The 14468-nt window shown below is 44.4% G+C and overlaps 1 protein-coding gene across 3 annotated transcripts in view; it reads left to right on the forward strand.

Annotated features, from left to right (window-relative positions):
* The first annotated feature begins 214 nt into the window (after positions 1-214).
* WIPF1 (WAS/WASL interacting protein family member 1) overlaps positions 215-14468 on the forward strand; it is a 54693-nt gene continuing 40439 nt past the window's right edge. Inside the window, exons 1-2 of one of the 3 annotated variants that reach the window (XM_066322779.1) lie at positions 216-333; positions 6762-6826. The gene's annotated coding sequence lies outside the window, so the exon portion shown is untranslated. Of the gene's footprint in view, positions 334-6761; positions 6827-14468 lie in introns of all 3 variants that reach the window. The other 2 variants (XM_066322781.1, XM_066322778.1) reach the window with 2 other exon arrangements.

Consider the following 14468-nt stretch of genomic DNA (forward strand, 5'->3'; position numbering starts at 1 on the left):
GGCACAGAACGATGAGGGCACGGCCATCACCCCGCGGCACCCGGGAAGGACCACCCTCGGGGAGTCCCGCTCCGCCGGCCGGACCAGGGCCGGGAGGCGGGAGCAGGGGGTGGGCACCCACCCGCGGCGGCCCTGCCCGGCCCGGCCGCGCTCTGTGGGCCCGGGGCATGTGCGGCGGCGCGGGCGGCGGGGGAGCGGCGCCCCAGAGCCGCGCCGCGCCGCTTCCTGCCGCTATAAATAGCTGCCCGGCCCAACATGTCCCGGCCGCCGCAGCGGCTACAGCGCCGGCGGGACCCGCCGTGCCCTCCCGCCGCCTCGCCCGCACGGAGCGCGGTAAGGGGGCTGCGGGAGCCGCACGGGGCTCCCGGCGGGGCGGGGGTCTCTGGGGCGGGCGGGGTCCCGCCGCGCTGGGGCGGCCCGGCAGCCCCGGCCCCGCGGGACGGGCGCCCTGCGGGTACAAGGGTCGGCAGCCGACTCTCGCCTCGTGCCTGTCTGCTCTTTCTCTCTTTTCTTCCAGACTGCTCTGTCTTGGGCCGGACGCGTTCCTCCTGCCTCCCGAAGCCGTGCTGGCAGGCTGGGACCCTCCCTGCTTCCCCTCGCATTCCCGCTTCCCCCGGGGTTGGGCGCGTGCCCGCGGTGCGGCGGGCGCTGGCCTCTGGGCGCGCCCCCGGCCCCTCCGCGCAGCTCGGACCGCGCTTCTGCCCGGGCCGCCGCGGAGATGCCTGCTGGCGTCCTTGTCCATCTCTCCTGCTGTACAGGCTCTGAAATCCTGGCTGGCACGTCAGGGTGGGGCTGTGGCACACGCCGGAGCCGTGGCACGCACCGCTACCTGCACGAGTGACACCCACGCAGGGCATCGTTTTGTTGGTCACACACGCAGGTGTTGGTGTTGCAGCCTCCTTCAAGTGCTTTCATCTGTAGCAAATGTTGTGGTGGACCGTGTAGTTAGGCTTTATGGTGGAGCCAACCAAGCCGGGCTCTGCCCTATGAGCTGGCTCTTGGGGGCTTTTTGGAAGGAAACAACTTAGGGAACCTCAAGTAACCAGTCTTGAAGTTTTAGCTTGTCTTGCACTTTGTTTGCCTCTGCTGCTCTAATGGCTGCGTTTCATCTTCTAATGAGCACCTTCTGGAGTGCAGGGCTGTGTGCCGTCTCGGAGAGTCAGTGTTCCTCAGCTACTAGGTGCCCTGTTTGAGCGGCCTCTCTGAAACAAACGCCATGGCAGCACTTGTCTCTGGCACCAAGGTGTGCGTGTTCAGGAACCCACCACGAGGTGCTTCTAAATTGCTCCTTCACTCCTGAAGTACGTTCTCAAAGACAGGACTGTGATAAGCAGCTGCTCTCAGTTTTCACCTCTAGAGGATGGGCAGCGTGTTTTGCTTCTCATTCACACCCTTTTTAACTCTGTCAGGCTTCCTGTCTGTTTCTTCTGTCCACTAGCACTTCCAAGCCCAACTTGGGAGGACGGTGCAGAGAGCCAGGAGGCAACGTAAAAAAGAAAAGGTCCTCTCAGAGCCTCGAGAGCCTTGCCTTCAGTGAAGGTGGGATTGCAGTGCTGCTCCGGCAGTGCACTTTTTCAAGTGCCATGAACCACGAGGCAAGCTGAGCTGGCATGTACTTTCCCCTCTGCTGTGAGGGGAAGGAGCAGATGAGGAGGAAATACAGCTGTTCAGAGCACTTCTGCCCTCTGTCCAGCGGGAACACGAGAGGGGGGAGGACGGACACAGAAAGGGAGATTCAGGAACAGAGTATAAGGGGTTGGTGAGGGACGAGGGGAAGCGAGGAAAGCTACAAATGGAGCAGAAAAACTCTTTATGTGTGCACGAATGTTATTTAACGATCTGTTCAGCGAGAGCAAATAGCCTAAAATTATGAGATTGTATCTCGAGTCCCTGTTACTGTTCCTGTAGAAAGAGCTTTTCATTCCTCAAGTATTATGTGTGTCTTTCTGCCTCACTCTTCTAGGCTCTTCAGCATTCTCTGACCTCAAGCTGAGCAGGACGTTGCCCTTAGCATCTGCCTGTCAAATGTGTAGTTCTCCATGTTGTACATGAAATTATTATTTCCATAGTTGGTTAAGGCAAGTTTCTGAGGAATGTGAAGCAAGAGGCACGCCAGTTCCTGTGGCTGGCCTTGACTGGAGTGCAGGCATTTTGGGACAGGGGCTGTGCCTGGAGGCTGTGGTTCCTCTGTTATCCTTGGCGATTTAGGGATTCCTGCCTCTGCTCTTGCCCTTCCCACCCTTCTCTTATGTCCTATTGCTGCTCACCTGTTCCTGTGCTGCAGCTGCTTCAGCCTCTCCCAGTTATCTGTTGGTTTGTTGTGCTGAAAAACTCAGCACAAACAAGTGCTGAGGAAGTAACAAGTCCTAAGAAAGAACAGAAAGAGAGAGTAACTCCCTTGTCAGTAGAGAAGTCCCCTCTCAGCCCTGTGCTGACTCTCCCCTGCATCCTGCTTTGAGATCCCTCACCCCAGCATTGGGAATTAAAGCAGTTGAAGTTATGTTGTAATTACTGCTGCTGCCTTGCTATTTCTTCTGAAATTACACTTTGGACTTTCTCCAGGATTATTTTACTCTCTGAATGGCATCAGGTAGTAGGGTACTGTCTTTGGGGACTGCTTGGATACAAGACCACTAAGCTTTTTTTTTTTTTTTTTAATTGAAAAACCCAGTTACCTGCCCTACCAGGGTTTCACTGCTTTTACCTGTGTAGTACAGTCAAGAACTGAAAGTGTGCATCTAAGAAAAGCTATTGGCTATGGAAGGAGCAATTTCCCACCTGTGATAACAGGTATGACCTTTACATCTGATGACCTCTAGACCCCAATAAAAGCCACTGAGAAGCACAAGCAATGCTAATCCCTTTGAGAAGGGAGCATGCTGCAGTATTTCTCTCCATTACCTACACTGCATAAAGTTCTAACAGCTTTCTAACAGTTTTCTACCCTGCTTGTATAAACACATCTGCTTTGTGGGGAGAAAAGAGTGTATGTTGGTGTTGTCTGACAATTGTGACATGATAGGAAGGCATAGGCTTCTTCTGGAGCACATACATTGTTGATGTCATGTACAATTCAGTAAAATGTCTTTATGCAGCAGCTTTGAGAAATGTTCTGTGCTTTTAACTATCTTGAATCTTCATTTGGTTAATGGATCTGTGTATAGAAAACAGATGACATAATGATGCAGCAGAGGGGCGGGTTTCTTCAAAGTTTATGTTTTTGCCAAAATAAACATATCTTAATTATGGCTTCTTCACAATAATGAAGTGTTATCAAAATTCAAATCTAATTAAATACTTTTGTGTTCTTTCTACTGATTTCTCATATTCTTGACTCCAACACTTTCTCATTTTCTTCATGTGATGCACTAACATTTGGTCTGTGGGATCTGTTATAAAAAGGGACTGTTTACTGTCTTGGTTCAAAATCCGTGATGTTAGCTGTTTTTGAGTAAGGGTGGGGAGACACAGTATATGGGGAGATAATTAAATTCTGGGATGGTAGAACAGATTTTGGTACTATTGAAGAATTGAGTATTGTAAGTAGCTGCAGATTTTCAAGGCAGCTCTCTGTCCTGTGTGCAGTTAACACCTACTTGTTTAGCTCCTTACTTCAAAGAGGTGTGTAAAAACCTGTTACTGAATAATAACTGCTGAACTGTTAGTTGGCAAATAGCCCAGAAAAGGCATTATTAGAAAATAAATTTAATAAAGATGTCTATAATCATGTTTTAGTAGGAGGCTTCGTTCAAACTAATTTGTGTGCTTGTGGTGACCAGTATGATAGCACAGTGTTCCCATGAAGCACCGGGTACATGTGTGCATACGTCTGGATATCTGAGGAGTGGGAAGGAGAAGTAACTGTTTACTGTATTAGTACTCCATCGTGATCCTCTGTGAGGACTGTGTCACTGCTGCTGAGCTGAGACGGAAATCTGAATAGTAAAAAGGTTATATTTTTCGGTGTCAATAACCCTGAACATCAAGGCCCTGAAAGGTACCGGAGTTGCTCTGCATCCTTGCAGGCACACAAGTCTGCAAGTGCAGCTGTCCTTGGGCCTCATCCAACACAGTTCACAAAGATCAGTCAAGAGTGTCTGTAAGGCTGGAGACGCAAGTGTCAGGGGAGCAGCTTCGTCTAAATTGGAGAGATCAAAGAATAGAAAGTTTTTCCTAATTCCTGGAAGGAGGTACGCGGGAAGCACAAAGAGTAGTTTGAAAATCTGTAAGTTTTGTAACACTTAACTCGGCCATTACTTCATTAATGTTCTTCATTTGGATCCAATTACCCATAAGTATGCTTTGGAGTTAAAATGTATAGTTTTGTAATTCCTTAAACTACTAGTGTTGTAGAAGCAGAAGTTTCTAAGTTTTAATGTGTTCATGTGACACCCCTCATCTTTAATCTCAGTGTGTGTATGTATGTAGCACCCACCATTTCCTCCTTGGGATAAAGCCCATGAGAAGGGCCCTCCTGTGTGTCCGTGCATGCTTTCCTGAGAGCCCTTTCCCTCTTTCTGTTTGTGCTAAGCTTGAGCATGTAACTCCTGCTGAAGAAACTACAGGATATTCTTTAACGGGAAGTAGTACAGATGTTAAAATAAATGCTCTTAGCAGCTTCGGTGAACCCAAAATAGCTTCTGCGTGTTTCTCTTATGATAAGTTCAGGAAATGGGGTGATTCCCTCTTCCTCCCTCTCTGTAGTACTTTGAGTGCTGAAATCCTCTTGCTATGAAGAGCAGGCAGTGTGGAGCAGGCTTCTGTGTATTTCTCTGAGCCCTGACTTAACAGGGCCAGAAGTGAGCCCTAAACAGAAATTGCATTCCGTGGCACAGTGTTCTGCTTCCTACTAAAATTTCCCATAAAGTCCTTGGTGGTGAGGGGGGCTAACCACTGAAACTGGTTGTCCAGAGGGTTTGTGGAGTCTGTTGTTGGAGAGGGTCTAAAAATTAGATGAGGCCTGAGCAATCTGCTTGAAGATTAGCCAGGTTAGCCCTGTGCTGAACTATATGAGATCCAGCAGTTTCTTCCAGCTGGCTGTATGCCATGTTTTTTGCATTACGGGGGAAGCATGGCTGTCTTTGTCTGTCCCCAAAACCAGTGGGAATCAATGTAGTTTTAAAATATCTGAAAATGGCCTTGAGAATTCTGAAGAAAGACTTCAAAAATTGAAGTATGTAGAGAATTATAGTGTAAGGAGGTAATTTTGCCCAAAGTCTCATAGCAGCAGGTCAGTAATAGTGCTGAGAGAATCATAAATCTCCTGGCTGGCAGACTAGTGCCTTGGAAGCTAAAAGATTTTGTCTTTGCACATAAAACTACCTCCTTTCCTCATTTCCCTACTCAACTATTTTCAGATCACTTGGCAACAGAGACTACACTTACCTGCTGAGAGTTATATATTTTTTTTTCCTTATCTCTTATGTTCATAGGGAGTTGTAGTACTAAAGAAAAATGTAGAGCATTGACTTTGAGAAACATAGAAAATTTGATCTGGAAAAGAATTTGGTGAAATAAAGACTAGAGCTGCAAAGGAAATTTTTAGAAAGTGATGTTATTCCCAGTTAGTTGCACAACAATTAATCTTGTATTTTTTAAGAGCAGAAAATAGCAGATGAAACTGTACACTGAATCCAAGTTTAACACTCTCTTTTTTAAAAAAGAAAAATCACTTGAAAACTTTTAAATATCAGGAAGCTAAGAAGATCACAGATCAGCATTTTAGAGAGTATCATGGAAGGAGTTAAGCTGTGAGTTAACTGCATCTGTGTTTCAAATCCAAATGCTACGAACAAGGCACCATTCAGATCTTCAGTTATAAGTTATGCTGAATTTGTTATGCTGCGTTTTTTTTAATTCTGTTCGAAGGAGAAAAAGAAAACCATGTCAGATAAAAAAAAAATCATTGCTCTTGTTTTGGTAGCTTGTTTTTTAAGTGATGAAGTAGGATTTTTTTTTTTTTTTTGTCTAGCACTTACGCAGGTCATCTGCTAAGTATTAGCAGCTGTGGAACTGTGGAGTTGCATAAGCATAACTAAAAGTCAGTGGAGCCTTGCATCATTCTGCAGATCTATCCATTGCTTATTCTCCACAACAAGAGATCAGTTTTGTAGCTCAGTTGACACAAATCCCTAAATGTTAAGAGGGCATCAGAAAGCATGGCAAGTTGGGAAATCCTTTAAGTCATAGAAATCAGATAGGATAATGCTTTATTTTATTGTTGCCACAAACTGCTGTCCAATTAAACATGTGCCTTAGTGTTCTGTGAAGAGAGCTGTGTCAAAGTAATGCCCTGGAACAGCTGAGCCTGCCAGCTACATAAACCTGATTTGTCTGGGCAGCCTTGCTTGGAAGATGGGTATGGGTGCTATGCCTGGCTGCTGTGGAAGCAAGACAAGTGTGAGTGCTCAAATGTATCTCAGATTAGCCATGCTTAGTGATATGGCTGAATACAACAGTCTCTTTTAAGTGTTAGAAAAGGCATCTTTATGTGTATGGAGCTGAGAGCCTGGAATGTCTTGGCAAGGGAGATACCTGCAGTGCACGTGAGTGTGTTGGCAGAGGCAGCCTGAGGCTGGCAGGTCCAACCTCTGCCCCCAGGTTTATGATACTTGCTCAGCACGTTTCAGGGTTTGGTTAGCAGGATGCGTTTCTTCCCACTGAACCTGAGGTTACAGAGAACTTAATCTCCTGTGGTTCTGATTTTTAAGTCGCAGAATATGTAATGAATTTTCTGATCTGGATTCTGGCTTTGTTTTCAGGGTTTCTTTTTCATCTCTCTTTTGCTGGTTTAAAGATCTCCACAGGCAAGAAAGACTCTAAAAGGGTGAGTACAGTGTTACCAAAATATGATTCTTACAATACTTGTTCTTGCAAATTAAGAAGATAAAATGAGTTTCAGCAGATAGTGTCCCTCTAGACCAGTCCAAGAACCTGGTGGCTCAGAGCTAAGCCCTGTCCCCTCTTTCAAGACTGCAAGAGGAGTTTGCCTGAGCTTCCATTTCTTCCCCAACCCTTCTATTTTTTTTTCTCTTTTTTTCCTTCCTCCCCTTTCTCCCTGCCATTTTTAAAGGAGTGATGTGAACAGTTAAGTGAGGATGCTTCCCCAGATAAGCAGTGTTTCTGCTGGGAGCAACAGGCAGTGCTTCATTAGCTCACCTCACCAGCAGGCTCTGAAAATGGTGGGACCTTTAGCTGCCCTCCAATTGCCTTGGTCCCCGAGGAAGGCTGTAGGTGCTTGGAGGCAGATTGCAGCTCCAGAGCTGCAAGTGTGGCATGAATCAGGAACCGTCCTTTTTGAGCAGTCTGAACAGGATGGTGGCTGTTTGTAACTAGCAGCAGCTAGGTAGGTAGTTGTTGAGCAGAAAGACATGGAGGACAAAAAAGTATATAGTGGTGAGGAGAAGGGAAGATTGCTTATTCCCCTTCTTGCCTTCTACCTGAGGAAAGATTCCTCAGGTAGTAATTAAAGGGTACTGTGCTTCAATGCTCTTTCGGTTCAATTTGATTTGCAGTTTGGCAAACATGGGTAGCATCAGCCATGTAGTACATATAGAAACATCTTACTCTGAGGAGTTGCTGCATACTTAGACTTGTATCCTTAGGTGAAACTAGAGCAATATTTTTTTCTCATTTAGTGGTTATCCTTTTCCAAGCAGCTCTCTGCAGGATCAGTGTCTCCAAGTTTTATTATAGCCTTTCCTTTTTTTTTTTTTTTTTTATTTGTGTGTCCTTAAAAGAAGTGTGCATGCTGACTGATGTCAAGAAGAAGACAAATTAACTTGAGCTGCTATAAGGAACTAGAAAATGAAGTGTTCCATAACTGAAAAACAGCTTGAGATGACTGGACAAGTTCCCTCTTTATTCATTTAAAATGTGCCAGTTGTTTAACAGAACATCCCTGATAATGTGAGTGAATTGCAGGGTAAAACCCAGTTGGATGGCATCATGTGCAGTACTTAAATGAGAACAGAGGGATTTTATGTTTCCAAGGGAAAGAATTGTCATTGTTGTCTTCTGTTTTGTGTTACTTGAAGTTCCCCAAGAAAGTTTCCTCTTAGGAGGAATAATGGAGTTTATAGTAAGAATGGTTTATGACTACTCTTTTTTTTTTTTGAAAGCTCTTGTACTTCTCCAAAAATGTTTGGTCACCATCCGCTCACTGGTCGACTGGACTGAGGAGGCACTAAAGAAACCATAGTAACTATAACACATGATATGTAATGCCACAGCATTTACAGCTTCCAAGGCCTTTACTCCAGGCCATCCACTGTGAGATATGGACAGAAGCAAATGAGAATATAATGGAAAAACTTGCAAGTGAAAGTAAAAAGAAACAAAACAAAAAGAACCTAAAACTTTTTTTTTTCACTTTTTTCCTTTTAGATAGAAATGAAGAAATGTCCCACTGCCATTTCTTAACGAGGCAAGGCTTTATGCCCTAGGAAATGTGAACAAAGATACACAAAAAAATCTCACTGAACTAGCAGAACGGTTGATAGGTGTAACCTGGGCCTATCCCTTGATGTGTGGCTGCTATGGAAGAGCAGTGCTGAGATGACACCAGTGGAGCAGGATTGCTCCAGACAAGGTCAGAACAGCATTTTCCAGGACTTTCCTCTGAGCTGGTTTTTTTTGGGCTTCTGGAGTTGGTCCCTCTGGTAGGCACTGCTGGTTGTTTTTTGAAAACACCATTCTGAAGGTAGGATGACACTTTCTTCTACTTTAAAGCCCCAGTGCCCTTTACATCTTTTCTTGAAAGTTTTGCGGGGTTGCTGTTATGTGAGGGGAGGAAAAAACCCCAGATTATCTGCAGGCTTGTTTGGTGCATAAACCTGAATTCTGTCTAGTGACATTGTCAAAAATTGCAGTTTAAGTTTCTGTATTAAGTCTGGCATGTGCAGGTTCTGATTTCTTCATTTCTCAATGGAGCATGTGACCCCTGTATCATTTCCTCTAACATCCATTGGATCAGGATTTCAGACCCTGCCACTAGGGAGTAATGTCTGGTATAGGACAAGTGTAAAAGAACTTTTAAATAGTTCTTTAGGGTATAATTATGGAAATAGCTTTTGGGACAGCCAAGGGTCTTCAAAATCCAAATTTTCCAAAGTGATGCAAAGTGCTGGCTTTGGCATTTGAGGATGAGAGAATAGCCCTTGTCCCATTTACCAGCAAAAAAGCCCTAAGTTAAATATGTCACAAAGTTCACTTAAATCCAAACTAGTAACATCGTGAAACATCAAGTAGGTGTATATGCAGCCTGTATCACAGCTGGTGCAGCTGAGCCCCTGCTGGCAGCATGTAGTGACAGGGAACAGGTGAAGAAACACCTTTAGACTCCCACAGCGCATGGGGATGCTTTGAGGCACTGCTGAGAGAGAGCCAGGAATATCAGCTCACAATTCATCCTCTATAAAGAACTGTGCTGGGCCTGCTGGGACTTGGCCCACAGACCAACTGGAGCCATTGGGCTCTACCAAAAGGCCTGTGACTAATCTTTGCTACCCAAAGGGACCCATGCTATAGTGTCCCACTTATTCTGGGGCAGCTCTAAGTTTTCAGGGCAGGCAGGAGGGTTTTTAGGAGGTCTTAGCTGCTTTTCTCTGTGTTGTTCTCTTAGGTCACTGCTGTGGTGCAGCCTCTCAGGAAAGCCAGCCAGCTTTGCTGAATGAATCTAGAAATTTGACTGTAAGACATTTCTTCTCTTTTAGCAACACTTTTTCAGATAGCCATGCTTCAAACTACAGTCTGGGGTTTCTGTTGAGCACAGGTAATGCCCTTGGAGCCATAAACTAAGCTGTAAATTTATTTTTCTCAGTTCTCTACTGTATACTTGGCCTTTTGCTAATGGGAGAGGAAAGAAGAAACAAAATGTGTGTAGAGGGGGATGCAGACAAAGGATTCCATGTTCAGTTATGGCTCTGTGTTGAATTTTTGCTAATGAAGGAGACCAGGTGCCAAGCTGTTTTGAGCCAGAATGTCGTACTATTTCATCTGCTTTCAAGCTCAACCTTCACATTTGGGCTATCCTGACTGTCAGTTCCCAAGTGTGTTAAGGGAATTTGCACAAGAAATCCAGCTCCTTGTCTGGCTGTGGGAAAATAGGATATTGACATACCCTTTTGAGGTAGAGGTGCTGGTTTGCCTTGTGAGTGCAGTCTCCTGATAACTGACTCAGTTTCAGCAGCCGACGAAAGCAGGTTTTGATGAATGGCAATATAGGGTGTTTTATTTCTAAACCAGCAGTTTACTCTCTAAGCCAGGTGCTCTGTGACTGAACATTGCTTTATGTCAGGTTAAGCGTAGTCTACATGCAATGACTTGGTAACCCCAGGTCTGCAAGACAGAAGTTCCTGCTCAAAATGGCATTACATAACTTCCACGCTGAAAGCCATCATGAAGCAGTCAGATTGTCAGCAAGGATTGAGGCTGTTCCCTGATGGCTGGTGAGTGACCCTTTGGGACCAGGGCCAGCAGTGGGCATAGTGGTGTGAGCAGTCTTCCTTGGATCTGTCCCATGTGTACCCCTCACATATAGGTGAGATGTAGGATTTCACAGCAAGGCTGAGGGTTTTTTACTGTCTGAGGAAACAGAGAACGTTTGTCTCCAAGGCTGTTATCTGGATGCTTTTCATGGCCTCTGCAATTCTCTGTCACTTTTTTAACTACTGCTCTCTGAAATCACAGTGGCAAACTCTCCTAATTCAAAGTAATTGCACAGATAATCAAATGATAATGTGATATGCAGTGTATATAGGTATTCATATACTGATCCGACCTTTCTCCTGGTTGTTTGGTTTTTTTTTTGGTTTTTTGGGGGTTTTTTGGGGGAATATAAATGTCAATAAATATCAATGAAACACAAAGACATGGTCTGATCTTGTGCATTACCTGATCTTGCTCACCTTACTTGGATATAGTTCAAATCAGTATGGGATTGCTAGCCCTTGTAGCTAAGCAAAGAATAAAATCTTGTCTTTTACACAGCAGAGAAGCTGATTCTATTTTATAATTACCCAGCAACTATGCATTGACTCCCATCTGTGGCTATATTTGGCATCCAGTTATTCCTGACGTGAAATATACCACCTATGGGAAGAATGCAAGAAATGGACTAAAGTTCCCAAAGATTGGGACTTGCTTTCCCTTAAAAAAAATTATGAAGGTGTGAGCTTTGGCTAGGAGATTCAGAATTTAAAGGGGAAATGAACTAAGCATCAGTATCAGCTTGAAATTGTATGGTCTGTGTCAGATGAAAAATTGCTCTTATCAATGAATATTGTTTGTGTGGCTTTAAAACATGTGATATTCTGGGTAGATCATAATTTCTAAGATGTAGATTTGTCTAGCTTTATTTCCATGTACATATATGTATCCATGTGTACATATGTACACAGTTGTTGATGGTAAGTTTGAATATAAAATTTTACGCAGATTCCAATGTGATCTTTTAAAACTGGTTGATGTTTTCTACTGAAATACCCAAGTATATAAAAATGTCATCAAATATTCAGTTGAATACTTTGAAAACTTTCTGACTCATGTGAATAGCTGAAGACAAGTTGTTCAATAATAAATATGCTTTAACTTTGCCATCATAGCAGTGCTTATGTATTGAGGAAAGGTACTTGAAGCCTAGGCATGCCATTGGAAAAGTATAACAGACACTGCTCTAAAAAACCAGCTAGGCAGATTTTACTGGGTAAAGAGTGTTGAAAATATCCTTTGGAAAGACAGCATGGATTGTTTCTCTCTTGGTTGACCTGCTGAGTAAATCCATATTCTTTGATAGGGTCAAAGAGCTTGTGTTCCAAGCTTATTGTATAAAAAAGCTACAAACTAAGAAATCGGGTTTCATGTGAAAATAAGTATTAGAAGGCACAACCAGCGCTCTTACTTTTATTAAAGCTTGCTTTTTGATTCCCGAAAACATACTAAGGTTATTAGAAATATCTATAATGATATGAAGGAACGTCCACACAAATAGAGTTCTCATTTTAGAAATATATCTAATTACATATATATGTATTTATATAAAGAATACATATGCACCACAGAACTCTTCTTCAGTAGTCTATTAATGTTAAAGGAGTGGGGAGGACAAATAACTCTGAGAGCAAGGTTTGTCAATTCAGCAGTTTTTACTCAAGAAATACGTAGGCATTTCTAGGCCAAAGTACGTTTTCTTAAGAATGGCTTTTATTTATGTGGCTGTCCTCTGAAAGAGCCTGTGGCTAAACCCAGGGGTGATAGCTGAAAATGTAATCTCATTTGCACATATCTGTGTAAAAGGCTTTGGCCCAGAATTTGTTGAGTTCAGGAGGGGAGGGGGTTTACTGTTTTCAGACAGGACTGGAACAGTGTAAAAACTCTTTCCACATAGACATGACTAGAGAGTGGCAATCTGCAGGAACATTTTCGATCATCAGATTTTGTTCACATCCTGGTTGAGGGACAAAATAGATTCTCTTTTTTTATCTGGTATGATTCTCCCTACCCCCAAGGAATGTGTTAATGTTTCATCATTTTGAAGAAATGTAGTGGGCAACATTAAATATTTAGATCTCTCCAAAGTCACACAGATGCCGCCAGGATACCTAGCTCTACATCACACATGCTCTAATTCACCCCAAACACCCACTGTTTACTAATCTTCAGCCCCCGTCTGTGCCGATAATGAGAAAGAGGAAATGGAAACAGCAGGGATTATATGCTACTGAGAAGTCCCAGTTTCTGGTTGTAATTCTTTCAACAAACTCTTGCCGACTGTGCTCCTGCTTTGAAGCTGGAACACCTCTGTATTAGTGCTTGGCTCTGGTGATTTGGCTGACAGATCTGGGCTTGGTTGGTTTATTTGTGGTTGCACATTCCACGCGATGGTTTACTCTTGCACTTGCCTGTGTTGTGTCCGCTCAAACTCAGGGCAGTACAGATTGTTTTGCCCCAGCACTGAGATGTTAGTTGCTCAGATTTGCTGGTGACAGGTTCCAGATAGAAAACAGTCCCCACCATATCCACTGTTCTGTGTGTATAGCCATAGCCATATTGGTGAATGGGGTTTCTATATAGTGAATAAATAGGGCCCATTTTTATAAGGCAAAAAGTATGTGCTGGTTTTAAATGCTGGGTTTCAGCATGCTCTTGTTAGTCTGGATCATCATGTCCATATACTCAAATGTGTGTGGATAGTGCAGTTTCTAATCTAAACCAAAAACCTCAAGCCCATGACTGCATTCTTATCCCCATTGCACAGGACAAGCAAATAATTTGTTTATATAGCTTTACATCAGTGTCTCTTAGCATCTTTCTGTAGCTTATCTGTCAGGCCACTGTGCAACTTGTTGCTGCTGCTGGGGTGGCCCTTTATTTGTAAATCAAACACCGTTTGATCTCATGGCAAGTAAGGGGAAGTCAATCTATGACTTTAAAAACAACTCATGCCATCTGTAGGGTTACTAACACATGCCTTCATTAAGGACCCACGTGTACATAAAGGAGAGCTTCAGGTGTGCCTTCCACTCAGAAGCTAAAGAGGTGGTATTGTCTTGTGAATGTAGATGGATATATATATGTAAGGTGAGACATAGCATTAATTGCAAGTGGTTGGCTTACACAAGATGGCTGCCAAAAATCCCTGTTGGAGCTTTGCTCCTCTGAAAGATGCCAGCCAACAGATTCCTCATCTGTGACAAGGGTGGAGAAATAAATGGTTAGTTTACAGGAGATGGAATTTATCGGGCTTCAGATGTTTCCCTTTTTGTCTTAGTGGTCCACAGTCAGAGTTGACAGATGCTGTGGTGTCAGTGGTGACTCAGCAAACCCCGCTGTGCAGGAGCCCTGTGGACACAGTGGGTCCCCCGGTGTCACACAGCTGCCTTTGCTGTCCCTGCAGTGCCTCTCCATGGCCCCACCGAAGGGCATGCAGCCCTCTGAGCTTGGCTGGAGCAGCGCCCTGGGAGGCTGTTTTCTTTGGGCACGGATTAAAAGTGGCTGCGAGGCTGCTGCAGGTTACCTGCTGGGTGAGCAAATTCCTCCCATCTTGAACAACCCCAAATGTCTGAGGGGGATTTAAAAGTATATTTGCCCCACCAGCAACTCCAAGCACAGCTCTGGCGCAGTCCGTTATGTGTGACTAGATCCTCACAGAGAGGTTGACACATTAAAAGTGACTTTGTAAACACAGCCCCTTCTTAAAATGTAGAGAAATAACCCATCTCTTGTGAGGGATCCAGGCTGTCAGAAAGCTCCTGGGGGAGCAGCTGGGTGAGGACAAAGAGGCAGTGTGCTGAGAGCAAGCATGGCCACTTCCTGAACTCTTCAACTTCCCCTCAGCGCCTCTGGAGCTCGGGGTCCGGCGTAGCGTGTCTCTGCACGCTTACCGAGGGGAAAATGCTTGAGCTGCATGAGCCTCACAGCGCTCTCAAGTGTCTTCCAGGGTAAATAATACCTTGGCCATTTGGCCCAAA

This window comes from Sylvia atricapilla, chromosome 7 (assembly GCF_009819655.1).
Source record: "Sylvia atricapilla isolate bSylAtr1 chromosome 7, bSylAtr1.pri, whole genome shotgun sequence".
In the NCBI taxonomy this organism is placed as follows: domain Eukaryota; kingdom Metazoa; phylum Chordata; class Aves; order Passeriformes; family Sylviidae; genus Sylvia; species Sylvia atricapilla.